Source organism: Pogona vitticeps, chromosome 3, assembly GCF_051106095.1.
Source record: "Pogona vitticeps strain Pit_001003342236 chromosome 3, PviZW2.1, whole genome shotgun sequence".
NCBI classification, from domain to species: domain Eukaryota; kingdom Metazoa; phylum Chordata; class Lepidosauria; order Squamata; family Agamidae; genus Pogona; species Pogona vitticeps.
The window spans coordinates 29,333,810-29,349,972 of NC_135785.1; positions in this window are offsets into that span (position 1 = coordinate 29,333,810).

Here is a 16,163-nt window from a genome sequence, read left to right on the forward strand (position 1 = left end):
CCAAGCTATCTTAAAGACTGTGTCTCCCATGATGAGCCAGCTTGAATGTTAGGAGAGGCCTTTCTCTTGGCCCCATCACCTTCATGGTTGCTACTCCCAGACTTTGGAACACCCTTCCACAGGAAGCCAGACTGGCCCCATCTTTGCTGTCCTTTCACAAGCAGGCAAAGACCTTTCTCTTCAGGAAAGCTTTCCCTCAGGCACTTGCTACATGACTGCTACATTAGTGCCTTTTAGATGGATTCTTATGCATAACTGCTCTGACCAGATCTTTCATACTACTTGTGTTTAACATCTCACAAAGTGGTATTTGTTTGATCCTTTTTAATATTTGCATACTTATTGTTTTAGCTTTTACATTGTGTTTTAATGATGCAAGCTGCCTCTTTATACTCATAGTTCTCGGATTTAAATATTGAATTTCAATGATGCAAGCTGCCTTGGGTGCTTTTTAAGGAGAACGGTGAGGTAAAAATATTTAAAACAAATAAATAATAAATAAATAAGTAGCTCCAAAGAGCTTTCAGCTCTTTCACCAGACACTCCAAAAACAGCAAGGTATAAATTTTAAATATACATATGGTAAAGGTCTGGTAGATGGATAACCAAACAGGTAATGGAATAGGGAGAAGCCAGATGCTCTTTCCATATTATGCATACAGACTGTCTAATGGACAAGGACTCATGCAATGTTGCCTGCGTAAACTTGAAAATAATTCTGTAAAAGCCAAGTCTAGAATAAGTATCATACGTGTAGTTTTTTTTAAAAAAAGGAATAATTGCAAAAAGAATACCCAATGTGGTAGTGGATAGATTGATGGACTAGGACTCAGGAGGCCTGGATTCAAATCCCTGCTCAGTCATGGAAACTGACTCCATTGTGGAACTAGTTAAACCACTCCTTAAATATCTCACTTACGTTGAAGGCCCTATTAGGGTTGCTAAAAGTTGTTTTTGACTTGATGGCACTTAACAACAAACAATTGCAGAAAATCTGCCTTTAGAAAAGTTGCTTTGTGGACTACAGTCCCCAGAACTCTCTAGACATTATGACCATTGGTTATGCTGACTGCAGAAATCTGGGAAGTTCAAATATTCAAAATATTTATTTATTTATTTATTTATTTATTTATTTATTTATTTATTTATTTACACCCCGCCCATCTGGTCTACAAGACATGACTTAATGACTAAACAACAACAATGATGAAGTTATCAAAACTGGCCACTAGAGGGCACCGGAGACCATGCTACATATATACAACATGCTTGCTAGAGGAAATATATTTCCATGATGATATTACCAGAACTGGCTATTAGAGGGAGCCAGAGACTATAGTGATTGCTATTTAAATAGTGTTCTCTATAATCCATGTTTTTCAGCATCCATGGGATGTTTTGGATCACCCATGGATATGAGGGTCCCACTATATTCAAAAGTTTCAAAAAATTGTTTAATTTAACAGAACAGCTCCAGAGCTTCTGGGAAAGAAAGTGGGTTGCTTCTGTCTCTCTGGAAGTCCTAGAAATGTTACATGTAACAAAGGGAAAATGGATTTGAATGAATTGCAAAGGAATGCAATGAGAGTTGGAAAGTAAGAAATGTTTGCAATTCTTCTCACTTTCTCTGAATATGCAAATACTTCTCTGAAATTACCTTCAAATAAAATTTTGAAAAAGCCTTTTCATGAATGAGAAATGCAGCACAAAATGCTATTAAAGCATACCTAGCATCTGGCACAATTTATTACCTTATCACTAGTTAACTACCTCAAGTCTTTCCACAGGAGATTAATGACACATATAAGTTATATTTACAACCTTTACTAGCCCTATCCATATCCTTGATATAGTGCATAAGGAATCTGTTTCTCAAAAGCTGTCCTGACATATTGCAAAGCTGGTTTGCAAAACACTTTGGCACGCCTAACTCATGTTAGGAGCTCAGATACGCCAACATGTGAATGAGTTCCAATGAGTTCAACAGAATTACTTCTGAATAAACATGTATAGGATCATACTGCAAAGGCACTGCTGAATGCGAGCCAACAGTATAATGTGGCTACAAAAAAAGGCTGCATTAACAGAAGTAAAGTTTCCACATCCTGCAAGGTGCTAGTTTCCCTATATTCAGCACTGATTAGGCCTCACTTTGAGTACTGTGTCCAGTTCTGGACACCACACTTCAAGAAGGGTGCTGTCAAATTGGACCAGTTCAGAAGAGGGCAACAAGAATGATCAGGGGGCTGGAAAACAAATCCTAACAGGAAGGACTGAAAGAATCGGGCATGTTTAGCCTTGAGAAAAGAAGGCAGAGGGGTGATATGATAACACTTTTCAAATACTTGAAATGCTGTCATATAGCGGAGGGGCAGGATCTATTCTTGATCATTTTGCAGGGGGTGGATAAAGTGGATAGAGGGACCCTCTTTTCCCTCTCACGCAATACCAGAACCAGGGGACATCCACTCAAATTGAGTGTTGGGAGAGTGAGAACAGACAAAAGAAAATATTTCTTTACCAAGCATGTTGTTAGTCTGTGGAACTCCTTGCCACAGGACATGGTGATGGCATCTGGCTTAGATCCCTTTAAAAGGGGATTGGACAGATTTCTGGAGGAAAAGTCCATCGCAGGTTACAAGCCAGGTTACAAGCCATGACAAGCCATGATGGGGATGTATCCAGGCTTAAAAGGAAGGTACTTCAAAATGCCAGATGCAGGGAACAGATATCTAGTTGTCTTGTATGCTCCCAGAGGCATTTGGTGTGGCCACTGAGAGATACAGGAAGCTGGACTAGATGGGCCCTTGGCCTGATCCAGCAGGGCTCTTCTTATGTTCTTATAATCATCCAGGAGTGCAGGACATGCAACAATAGACTCAAGTTACAGGAAGTCAGATTTTGGTCGCATATCAGGAAAAACTTCGTAACTGTTAGAGCAGTAAGACAGTGGAACCAATTACCTTGTGTGAGTGCTCCAACACTGCAGGAATTTGAGGGAAATTTAGACAACTTTTGGGCAGCTATCCTTTGATTTGCATTAGAGATGGAGATGAACTGCCAACATGGTGGGTCATTGTGGTTCATGGTTCATCAAGGCTGACGGCCTAGAACCCAGGAATTTCCAACGAACCACGAATTGGTTCATTAGTTAGTCTGTTTTTTATAGCTGATCGGCGCCTGCTGAAGCAGAGAGGCCAGGCTAGTCTGAGCGCATGGCTAGCCTGCTCTCTCTGCCTATGGGCAAGGCTTATAGGGAGAGAGAGCAGGTGAGCTGGGCACAACCTTGCCTGCAGGCTGTCTCTGCTTCCTCCAGTGCCAATCAGCTGATTGGGCCACCACAGAGGCAGAGAGGCCAAGTTAGCCCACTGGAATGGCGGTTTCCTTTCTGCCAGTGGTGAAGGCTGTGATGATGGGGACAAGCAAGGTAGGGAGGTAACAGGGAGCAGTGGGAAGAGGGCGGGCGTGGGCTGTGGGGGCAGAGAGTGCAGCCTACCGAACAGCTGTGCAATGGGCCCCTAAGGAGAGTGAGCAAACTAGGCTGCTGGAGCAGCCGTTCCGGCACCCTAGCTTGCTCTTTGTGCCCAGGCTAAACGATGGGACAGATAAAAATGGTAAATATTCATCACTTGGTATTCATCAGGGCTTCCAGAACTGACCGATACAAAGTGACGAATATGAGACAAATCAGTGATTTCTGATAAATATCTAATTTGTATTCTTGCATTGAGCAGGGGGTTGGACTTGAAGGCAGTATAGCCCCTTCCAACTTCACTATTCTATGATTCTAGGAAACCAACTGTAGCAGAAACTGTTATCTTTTTCATCTATTCAGCTCTGGTCTCTAGCAGCCAGCTCCAAATGCCAAAGAAGTTACATGGATGAGTGCCATCTATGTTCATTAGAGCAGGTCATGAAATTATGGGCAGGCTATTTTAGGGTGGTAGTGACAGGCGTCTAGGTTCTAATCTGTGGCATGACATTCTGGACCTTTACACAAGCAGCTGCAAATGGAAGTTGACAGGGTTTTTTGTTTGTTCTTTGATCAAGAGAATGACCAATGAGGTAATATAAAGTGGAAAAACATTGACCAAGAAAACAATGGAGCCACGACATACAGAAAGGTAGACTATGTTGGTTATTGACAAATGAAAAATAGATCATTCAAGCCAAAAAAATAAGTGGAGGAAAAGTGGAGGAAGAAGAACTTGTTGGCTAAAGAAACTGGGAAACAGGTTTGGGTGAAACACATCGTTTACAGTTCTTGCATTAATGATCAAGAGGGCCATGATTCTGTGCCACCTCCAGAGAAAGAATAGGAGGAAGACGAAGAGAAAGGGGGAGAAATGCTTAGGACTTTGGGCACTTGCTTTGCAGTCCCACTCAAAATGATACTTTGAGTTTGTCCTTGACTTGGAAGCATGGGTGGCTCATGGACCTGTATCTTAATTTTTCCCCCCAATGGCTGTAAATATTAATATGTATCCAACACACTCTTTCCTGAATTTTCACTCACAGCCGCAAAAATGCATGTGCGCACATGTTCACTCTTTTCAAAGAGATAAATGCAGTAACAGGACTTTCATATGTCCTTTACAGCAGGCGAAGGATGAGGCCAGTTTGCATTACCTTATATATCCTGAGATGAATGTACTGAAGAAGTGAAAGCTGGATGCAATGAACTACACAGCTCTTCTGTTAGACCAGTGCTTTCCAACCTTAGGTCTCCAGATAATCTTGTACTAAGACTCTCAGGAGCCTTCACCACTAGCTGTGCTGGCCAGGATTTCTGAAAGTTGTAGAACATCTGGGGATCAAAGGTTGGCAACAACCACGTTAGACTGACTCTACTGAGTAACTGAACCCAAAAATTTTCAGTTGGAAACAAGTTGGAGTTTACAGAGCCAAAAATACTGACATGATAATTCTCCTTTTCAGTAAGTGTTATGATCTCTCATTTCTGACAGTGGTATCTTGTATCAGTCTACTCAGAAGTAAGCCTCATTGATTTCAGTGGGACCTATTTCAGTGTCCTTTGGTATAGGAAGGTAGCGAAGGAGGAGAGACCTGGGTCTTCTTTTTCAAAAGCACTCTATCTATCAACAGGTTTCTCACAATTAAAAAATTTAAAAGGTTCCTCACACCATAGCTGTCTATATTCCCTATATTAACCCATGTGATTCCTCTACTATCTCTTTTTATTCTTTCTTTCCCTTCTTGAGCTTTAACTGCATCTTCCAGCCCCACCTCACCTCCTTCTCTCTCCCCCCCACACCGTCTCTGCTCAGACCCTAAGTGTCTGCTTCCTGACTTCTTGAAAAACTTTTACAACAGGGTCCTAAACCAAACATAAGCTTAATTACTGCATGTAACCAATGAATATTTAGAATATGAAACTGATACTTCACCTACATTTCATTCCTTTTCGTTCTGTTTCTATATGTCTAACAAAGTGGATGTGTCCACAAAACCTTACATTATAATATAATAGTCTTTAAGGTGTCACATGTTTTTGCCTCTTTTTTTGGTTTATTTCTTTGGATTTTGCCTAATATGCTCACACTACAGCAGTAAGAGCTCAGACAAGTCAAAATCGGTGGATAATTGTTTTTTTCTGTCTGGGGTTGATATTTCTCCATCTGGTTCACCATAATTTACAGTTCTGTTTTGCTTTTCATGTGCATTGACCTTCAGGGATGATGTAAATCATTACACTTCCCTTCTTCTCTATCTGTTGTTTGTGATTCGTTGGCATGATAATGTTGAAAGCAAGAAGGGTACCTTCAACTCCAGATAGTTTTCACATGTGGTGGGTGACCTTTCGCTGGATGGAGATCAAGTAGTGGGTCAGCCAATGTCAGAGGATGCTGGTGAAGGAGAGTTCCAACTCAGAGGAAGTGAAGAAAGTGTTATAAAGACAATAGGTATAACCCATAGGATAATCTCAAAGACTTGAATCCTTGGGATAGGAGTTGAGCAGAACGGTTGTGCAAGTTAAGCTATTCTTGATTTATACCAATGTTTTTAATAAAGGAAATGAATTGAATACTGTCTGGGTGCAAGCAGAAGCCATACTATTAGACTAAACTGAACTCTGCATTACTTTCTAATTTGATGCAAATAGGATATAGCACAATTAACATAAGAGCATTTTATTGTTTCTGCAAACTTTACGGAAGTGCATGAACATTTAGCCAAAAACCAGTTACATTTAGTTACAATTCTAGTTTTAAAACCCAAGTAAGTAGCGATTTCATATTTCTCAAAAAGCAACTGATTACTTTTCTGCTTTTAAAAAGCAACTAAATCACTACCTTTTTGGTTACTTGAAATCTCATCCTCTGTATGCTACCACCTGCTAGCCTGTGGCCCAAATCATACTTGCCTCCTATTCATCTCATAATTCCTTCAATGTCCAAATGCATTTCAAGGCAATGATATGAGGTAGCTGTACAATATAGTGCTTGAATCACATGACATTCCTCCTGTATCAGTCGGTATAACAGCCCTGAAAAAATATATATGTTACAGTGAACTCACAGAAGGAATGATTTCTTAGTAAGATATAATCATAATGTAAGGAAATGCCACTTTTGTTACTGGATAAGTGAATGAATAACTAGTAATGACTTGAAACTTCCATGCGGTGTTTGAAAGAATCTAAAACCCGATTAGGTTCCCATTGACACCATTTAATAAATATTATTTCAAAATAAGACCTATATCATTTTCTCCTGGGATACACAAATAAGGCTGCTAAGATAAATATGTTCTACAACAAATAGAGATGGGAGTATTTGTATCCATATGTGAATATCCCTGTGCAGCTGGACCTAAGGAGAGTCCAGCCCCCAGGGCCAGACTGTCCACTCACATGTCCTGCTGCAGCACCAGTCCCACTCATCCTTCCAATCATGCCACTCGTTTCCTGCTCAGCTGGCCACTTGGCAGCTGTGCAAGGCGACTTGTCCTCCTGCCACCTGCCTGGGGTGGCCAGCTGAGCAGGAAGAGAGTGGGACTCTGGGTGCAATTGGAAAGATAAGTGGATCCCCTGCCACAGCAGGACATGTGAGTGGACGGTCCGGCCCCTGGAGGGGACGGACCCTTGTTAGCTCCAGCTGCATGGGGATATTTGTATAGGAACACCTCCATCTCTATTTAAGACCAAAGCCTGGGAAATTACTTTTTAAAAAATGTAATATATTTTTATTAAATTTTATAACAAAGTTATAATTCCAAGGACTAAAAAGTAACTAATTCCAATTACTTAATATTTAATTTGTTAAGGCTTAATGTTCTTCTCTCTCATTAGTAATTCAAATATTTTAAAACATTTTCAAAAATGATTAACTGCTACAGTCCACTAGCCTGTGATGCAAAAATTGCAGTCTTCCTGTCACTAGAGACTTGTTACCTTCAGGAAATTGGTGTCATCATCTCAGTATCCAAAAGAGAACAATGTGCAGTACAGTATATACCACCACTTGAGCCATATTATATTCTTCTTCCACCTTTCACTAAGCCTACAACCCTTTCATGACAATAGTAACTAAACATTATTGTTACAGCAAATGAAGTGAAACCATAATTTATAATCATACTGTAATGGTATAAGTTCATTATTGGAGAAAGAAACTAATTACAAGCAGCTAATTGTTTACAATGAGTTACTTCCAAAAGCTGCTTAAACAAACACTTATATAAATACTGTATCTTTTAATTTAAACTAAAATATTCTCCGTTATCAATGGATGAATTGCAAAATCATCACACTAGCTTTGCAATGTATTATTACACAGGAAAGAGATGACTTCTTTCCTTAGAGAGTGGGAAACGTTTAAAAAAGTATATCGTCTGTCTACCATGATAGACCAACCTTCGGCATTTGTAGGTCCAAGCTAAATCATTACTCTTCAGCTCTGGAAAGGCTTCTTGATGTGCAAATGTCTTTTGCACAGCTTCTGGAAGATACATAAGTTGTTCATTTTGGGTCCTGATAGTTTTTCCAAATATTCCTCAGAATAATTTTGAGGGTGGAGAATTAAATTATTGCTCTCCTGACTCTCTGAAAGCCAAGGCCCCTGAACTTACTGCAGGGCCTTGTTTGTGATCTGGCAGAGATGAGAAGAGAGAGGAGAAACAGAGAGCAATGTAGCAACAGCCTCGTAACTATGGTTACCATCCAGAACTCCTCAGCTCCCAGCAGGTTCCCACCCTTCTCTGTATTATTTTGGCTTTGGGTTCTGGAATATGAGAGGGATGGACATTGCTTAGTAATTTATTAGCTTTAAATATTCTTTCACAGCTTTACTGAAAAGTGTGTTGCATTTATGGAGCATTTGTGGCTAGATGACGTTGGGGGGTGGGGGCTATGGCCAGCATACTTGTACACTATGAAGGAATGCCCTTAAACCTTGGGTTCCCAGATGTTGTTGAACTGCGGCTCCCAGAAATCCTTGCCAGCACAAGTACAACTGGGAGTTTTAGTGCAAGACCACCTGGGAACCCAAGGTTGAGAACCACTGCCTTGAAGAATCTTGGAGGAAGGTCTGTTGAACTCAGGTTTGGGCTGCTGTTGCCTACACCACACTGTGGACATTCTGTGAATTTGAGGAAAGAAGAACCGGATGAACTCTTTGAACTGTGTGGGTCTTCTCTGGCCCCTTCCCCTTCACTATCCATTTCTCTTTCTCCTTTGTCTTCAAGCAAGCTTTCCCTCAGTGACAGGCTGCCAGAGTGGGGTTCTTAAGTAGATTCTTGTGCCTTACTGCCTTGAATGCATTTTGCTGTTGCTTCTGTTTACCATCTTTTATTGTGGCATTTGTTTGATCCTTTCTAGCATTTGTATAGAGACATCACCTTGCCAACAAAAGTCCGAATAGTCAAAGCTATGGTTTTTCATGTAGTGATGTACGGAAGTGAGAGCTGGACCATAAAGAAAGCAGACCGCTGAAGAATTGATGCTTTTGAATTGTGGTGCTGGAGGAGACTCTTGAGAGTCCCCTGGAATGCAAGGAGAACAAACCGATCCATTCTAAAGGAAATCAAGCCTGAGTGCTCACTGGAAGGACAGATCCTGAAGCTGAGGCTCCAACACTTTGGCCATCTCATGAGAAGAGAGGACTCCCTGGAAAAGCCCCTGATGTTAGGAAAGTGTTGAAGGCAAGAGAAGGGGATGACAGAGGATGAGATGGTTGGACAGTGTCATCGAAGCAACCAACATGAATTTGACCCAATTCTGGGAGGCAGTGGAAGACAGGAGGGCCTGGCGTGCTCTGGTCCATGGGGTCACGAAGAGTTGGACACGACTAAACGACTAAACAACAACAACAGCATTTGTATACATATTGTTTTAGCTTTGAAAACAGTCTTTAAATTATGTAAGCCACCTTGAGTCCTTCTTAAGGAGAAAGTGGTAAAAATGTTTCATATAAATACATAAAGGTAAATATATGGTTGCTGCCTAGGTCCATAGTGATATCAAATGATGGAGCTGATTCTGCTGTGAAATGAATATGTATCCATTCACTAAATAGGAATGAATATGTTTTCTTGACTTATTTCCATTTCATATAGGTAAAATGAAGTGGTTTCATTATTTTCACCTGCTTGTTCTCCAGGGCAATGGAATCTTGTTCATGTTTTTTTCCCATCAAGGGTTTGTGAAGGAATATGAAGAAATATGGTTAATGTATTGAAATAAAAATAACAGGCATTTAGGTTTATAAGCAAAGGGGTATACAATATTTAGGAGTGTGATAGGAAAGTCAACAAAACTCAACTAAAATATATCAGTTGTATCTCAAAGATCCCCCTTCGGAGGCGTGAGTTAGAAGAGTTAACAATGTGTGTATTAGTGTGACCTACTTTGAACTACTTGTGTATTCGGAAACAACTGCCTATCTTTTACAACGGCAATGAGTTTGCAAGCTGCTTTCCACCTCAATATACTGAAAACATATCAAACTGAAATTGACCATTCCTTGTAGGGTGAGGAAGTGACGGTCTTCTAGTTGTTCAACCTATAAGAGCCACAGCCAGCATGGCCAATGGTCCCATATGACAGAAGATGTAGTCAAACCGCATCTCAAAGACTTACTGGCAAGATCTGGGCATTATGGCAACAATTAATACAGTGTTACTATTGAGATACTAATGTGAGCACCATTCTCTCCACACATCTTCTTTACAGATTTTCCTTTCTTCCTAATGATGGACCCAACCTCCTTCACATGCATAAGCAGGCAGATGGTAAGTGTGACATTTAAATCTCTTTTGATAACACTAGTGTCAATCCTGAGCTATGTTTAAGTCAGGCTTAGTCAGTGATCAAAGCTTTGGTAGCTGGGAGAAAATCAAACTGATGAGGTAGCTGGGTCTACCTGCCTCCTTTGCTCACTCACTCAGATGAGAGAAGGAATGGGACAGTGGAATGGGAGGAGGGAAAATGTGGGTGGGTGGTAGCAGATTTACCTTTCAGGGGGGAAAAAGACAACAGCCCTTCACCATTAGATTCCCACTAATTAAATATCATTTTGGACTCTTACTCATTTAACAGAATGACAAATAGCAGCAAATGTAATAAGATCTTGTAACCTACATATTCATATTGACTGAAGTCCTATTGTTTAACATAGTGACACTGGACTAGGTCTGTTGAATCAGTTGGAATTTGTTGAATCAACTCCTCTGAAAGTTCCATTGATTTAAATGGTCCTACTCTAATTTTATTTACTTTAGTGTAGTGTATAAAGTCACAAAGGACGTGGTGGCGCTGTGGGCTAAACCGCAGAAGCCTGTGCTACAGGGTCAGAAGACCAAGCAATCGTTGCTTGTCCCAGCTCCCGCCAACCTAGCGGTTCGAAAGCATGCAAATGCGAGTAGATAAATAGGTACCATCTCGATGGGAAGGTAAACAGTGTTCCGTGTCTAAATCACACTGGCCATGTGACCACGGAAATATTGTCTTCGGACAAACGCTGGCTCTATGGCTTGAAGAGCAGGATGAGCGCCGCCCCCTAGAGTCGGACACGACTGGACAAAAATTGTCAAGGGGAACCTTTACCTTTACCTTTAGAAAGTCACAACTAGAATAGACCAATTTGAATCAGTTGAAGTTATGGAGATATTTCAATGGGCCTACTCTAGTGTGACTTACTATGCTAAGCAACAGGATTTCAGCCTATGTCATGGTTGAGATGATGTGCAACCATCTATCTATTAAGCCATGTATGATCTTAGTTCCTATAGCAGGTATGTGTTTTATGTGATCTCTTTTTGTAGATGAACTCATCTAGTATGGGAATTGTCCCTGCTATTTGGGGGTTAATATGTTTTGGAAAATTAAGGCTCAGCTAATGGGATTCTACCAAACATAATGTGTGGACAAAGAAATGCAAATCTTACAAAACAAACTGTTTTCTTTGCTACAGTGACTCACAAATAGGGTTATAGGTTTGCTTGCTTCAGGGCCCGTCTTGATGTTCTTTTAATGCAAACCATGTCTCCAGTATTGTTTTTGTAATTAGATGCTTCCTCCTGCTGCCACAAGTCCAGAGTGAAGTTCATTTGAAGCAATATCCCTCTGCTATCTCTCACGGGAATAATGACTTCCTCTCTTCTTCCTAATCATGGTTTGAATAGCTTGTTTTCCAAATGCCACATTCTTGACCTTAAAAGGGGAAAAGTACAGCACAGATCATTTAACAGGCAGTTAAAATATTCTGATTTGTATTTTAAATCTATAGGGATTAATCTCACTAAATAAGTATTTCCCTTATGGTCCCTCAAGGCTGACTTTTTGGCAGTGAGAGTCCAGCTTGTCTCTTTAATGAGAAATAAGCACCAAGTCATCTCTGGTCTATTTCTGCTCTGTTTCCCTGGGTCTGCATGAAGAGAAATATAGCTCTGTTCAGGTATTCAGAAAAAGGTTAATCTGAACCCATTAAGGAGGGAATTCTAGCCCCATCCCTTCCTGTTGCTTTTTCACACAGTGAAGAAAAGTCTGAGGAGGAAAGTGAGCCTTTGCATACAGTTGGGATGGATAGGCTGTAATTCTTCTCCTCATCACGTGTTCAGATTAACCCTTTTCTTAATGGCTGAACAGGACTTCGATATATGGATGGTTAATCACATGGGACCAAGTTCCCTTCTCTGTTCTCTTTTCATAAGTGTGTTAAAGAAAAACGAAAACTTGTCCATTTTGCTTTTGCCTGCGTTCATTTTTTTTAAAATCTCAAGTTCTTTCTTTCCTATATAAAACTAAGTGTATAAATATTGGTAAATTTATCAAAAATAAATGGAAAAAGGAGCCCCCTGACACCCAGTTCTTCTTATCTTGGTAGGTGTGCTATCAACAGTTTTCTCTCCTATGAGATTTTTCACTTTTTTCACCCTCCACACCCACTTAAAATTCCCAGTGTCATGTAGTGAAGACTAGGGCTCAAGTCTGTACACAGCCATGGAAATTCACTGGAGGGAGTGGAACTGGTAAAGCACTCCTTAAATACCTTCCAGCCTGTGTCCTGAGTACACTTCTGTACTACAGTGAGTCCTGGACCCTTTGTGCATGGCAGGAAAGGAAGCTGAACACATTCCATATGCGTTGTCACCAATGCATTTTTGGTATCACCTAGAAGGACAGAGTTCGAAATAGAGTAGTCCTAGAATGAGCTGTATTTTTTAGCATGTATACATTACTGAAACAGCAAGGTCTATGTTGGCTCGGACAAGCTGTGAAAATGGCTGATGGTCAGATTCCAAAAGATCTCCTGTATGGAGAATTAGTGCAGGGAAATTGCCCCAGAGGGAGACCACAGCTGTGATACAAGGATATCTGCAAGTGGGATCTGAAGGCCTTAGGAATGGACCTCAACAGATGGGAAACCTTGACACCTGCAGGCCTCTCCCAATTTGAAGAGACCCTTGTCCAGCAGGCCGAGGCAAAGAGGTAGTCCCAAAAGGAGCAAAATCAGGGAGCTGGACAGGGACAAACTGTATTTGTCTTCACTGTGGAAGGGATTGTCACTCTCAAATTGGCCCTCTCAGCCACACTGGATGCTTCTTCCAAGTCCTCTATTCAGAGCATGTTACCATAGTCTCTTGACACTGAAGGATGTCTAATCAAAAATTCCTTCCTTACCTTAAAAGCCCTATTAGGGTCACTATAAGTTGGTTCTGACATGACGGCACAAAACAACAACACCCACTTCGTTTGTTTTGTGCCTATTTGTGGTGCTGCTCTTCAAAATTCAAAACAACCTTCCTCCGGAGATTCACGAGGCCCCTACGCTGGGTACTTTCTTTCTTTCTTTTTTTTAATAAATATTTTATTAGTTTTCAATCTATCTACATTGTTTGTGTTTATCAAACATCGTGTTACATGCTTTGCTTACAATTATTTGTTTTTTACATCTCAGTGCCTTCCCGGTTGTCCCCCCAAATTCCAGACATCTTTCAAACATTCAGTCCATTCATGTACAGATTTTAGTACATAATATGACTACTATCATAATATTACTCTCATATTGTATAATCTTCTCAAGGTCTTCTAATAACATTATTATTGAAAGTGGTTCCAGATCCATGACCCAGCTTTATATCTAGTTCAGTTTACCTAAAATAAAAAAAAAACCACCATATTACCTCTTTACCCTGATTAGGGCTCCCTTATTTCAATTTAATTCTCCTTTTTAATATACAAAATATACCCTTTAACGATTCCCAATGTTAAACATATACATATTTCCAATATTAAGGGGCCCTTCCTTGTTTTCCCCTTTTTCATCTTTCTAGGTAATTCCCTCTCTGATTTCTCTTTTTACATTTAGTATTTCTGTGTCTCTAAGCATTCTGTCATCTTTCATGTCCTCTGAAACCATTTTGTACATCTGATTTATGTCCACTAACTCTTTATGTACTTGGTCTATCTTCAATGAATCTTCCAGGCTTTTCCTCTGATCCAAGACTGACGTTTCTCTTAGATTAATTTCCTCCAGCTCCTGTTTTGATTGGCATACATCATCTGAAACACTCTCATTTCCTTCTTCGTTGTTCCCTGTTGCTTGCGGGCTATAATTCTTCTGATGTTGATTAGATAGTTTTGTCTCCTGATAATGGGATCTCACTATTTCTAATATTGTTTGAAGGATAGATTTTATTTCATTCCAAAATTGTCCTTGTTGTGCTATTCTGTTCCAGCTGCCCAAGTGTTTAGGCCAAGATTCTAGGTCCCCAAATATTTGTATCCACGGCCTGATGGCCAATTCCACAGTTTTACGAATATCCACGGCACAGTTTTTTTTTAATGGTCCACTCTAGGGTTAATTTGTCCAGCCAGACACAGAAAAAAAGTCAAAAAGAAGTAAACAGATTCTGAGGCTTTAAGCAACAACAGTGTAGTCAAGGTCACTCCTCCTGGGCTCCATGCCAAAAGACTTCAAATAGTCAAAACAAGGTCCAGATTTACAGGAAAGTTTCTCAAGCTTTATAACGCCAAATTGTAATATTCTTGAAGTATGTTTTAAATGTATTGAATGAATATGTTCCATAATCTTTAAAAATATGTTCCATAATCTTTAAGCTATCCCTCTCACCAGATTTTTGCTGCTTTGTAGTTACTGAGATAGATAGTGATTCTTTTTTCCATATATAAAAATCTCCAGGGGTACATAACCAATTAGTTGTAAAAATATATCTCACCCAATGGTAAACATTGATGCCAAAAAGCTGATTCTCACCTCTTTTAGCCGGCTGCCGACGACTTGCAAGCGAGCCTAAGCTGCTTGTTTCTGCCCGTTGGCTGATTAGGGAGTTTCCTAGATCAAACGGGGGTGGCCGCCGCCCCCCCCATGATCAACAGGTTTCCCCCCCAGTTCACCACCCCTCCGGAGTGGTTCCGACACCCTGCGATGTCCCAAACAGGTCAGAATTCAGCCTAGGAGGCAGAGCTCTGTCCTCCTGCTGCTGTCTCATCGCAACGTCAAGCCGGAAGTCACCTACACTGGGTACTTTCAAATGCCAGCTGAAAACATGGATGTACATCCAGGCCTTCCCTCCTGTCAACTACTGATTTCTTTTGCTTTCCTATTTATTATTTATTTATTCCTGCACTATTTACTATTATTGTATGCTAATGTTTTTATGTTTTTTAATTGTTTTAATATTCTGTAAGCCACCCAGAGTGGTAGAATATACCAGATGGGCGGGATATAAATCGAACAAATAAATAAATAAATAAAGATCAGCACATCTTCCTCCGCATATTAATTTCAGCAACCAGAGTGGTTAAATAGGTAATCTTTGGTTACCAATTTGAAATAATTGCCAACAGCTAATAATTGGATTCCTGAAATTCAAAAACCAGTGACTTTGTACACATGTAACCTCACCTGCTAATATTTAGGACTTGATACCTAACTTACAGATACCTAACTTACAGGCTTGACCCTTTGGTCTGCGCCCTTGTACCAGCAATGCAAACAAGCTTTTGCCTGCCAGAATAAAGCAAGTCATAAGGAGTAGGCCAGCCTAACCTCCTTTAGAAGGAACTCCCAGAGTCTGGGATATCAATTGAAAAGGCCCTGTCTCATAATATTACCAAACATGCCTAGGAGGATGGTAAGATGGTAAGACAAAAAGAAAGGCCTTCATTGACAAATGTAAAGCCTTTGGAAGGCTCATGGGGAGATACTGTCCTTCAGATGGACTGGCTTTAACCAGGTAAGATGCACTACACATGCAGCTGTAGTTTTATGTCAGTAAACATGCCCTCCTTCAGCTCTTAGGGTACTTCCCATCCAGACACATGACTCTTGACACTTCATAGCTTTTTCTCCTTAAACAGTATGTTTGCGTGTGTGTGTCTGTATTGTATAGGTCCATGTGTGTGTTTAGAACATTTTCTAGACTTCCTTTTAAAAATCCAGGAAAGAAGCAGGACAGTTGTACACTGAGGGTCCCATCTGAAAACACCTTTGATGCTGCTGCTTTTGAATGAATACTCATGGTTTCCTGGTTTATTTATTTATTTATTTATTTTATTTCTATCCCGCCTATCTGGTCATACTAGACCACTCTAGGCGGCTTACAATTGGTTGTACCGTTCTGCTAGTGAAATTAGACTGTATCAACTGGACACTAGGTAAGCACTGTGATGCCTTGTA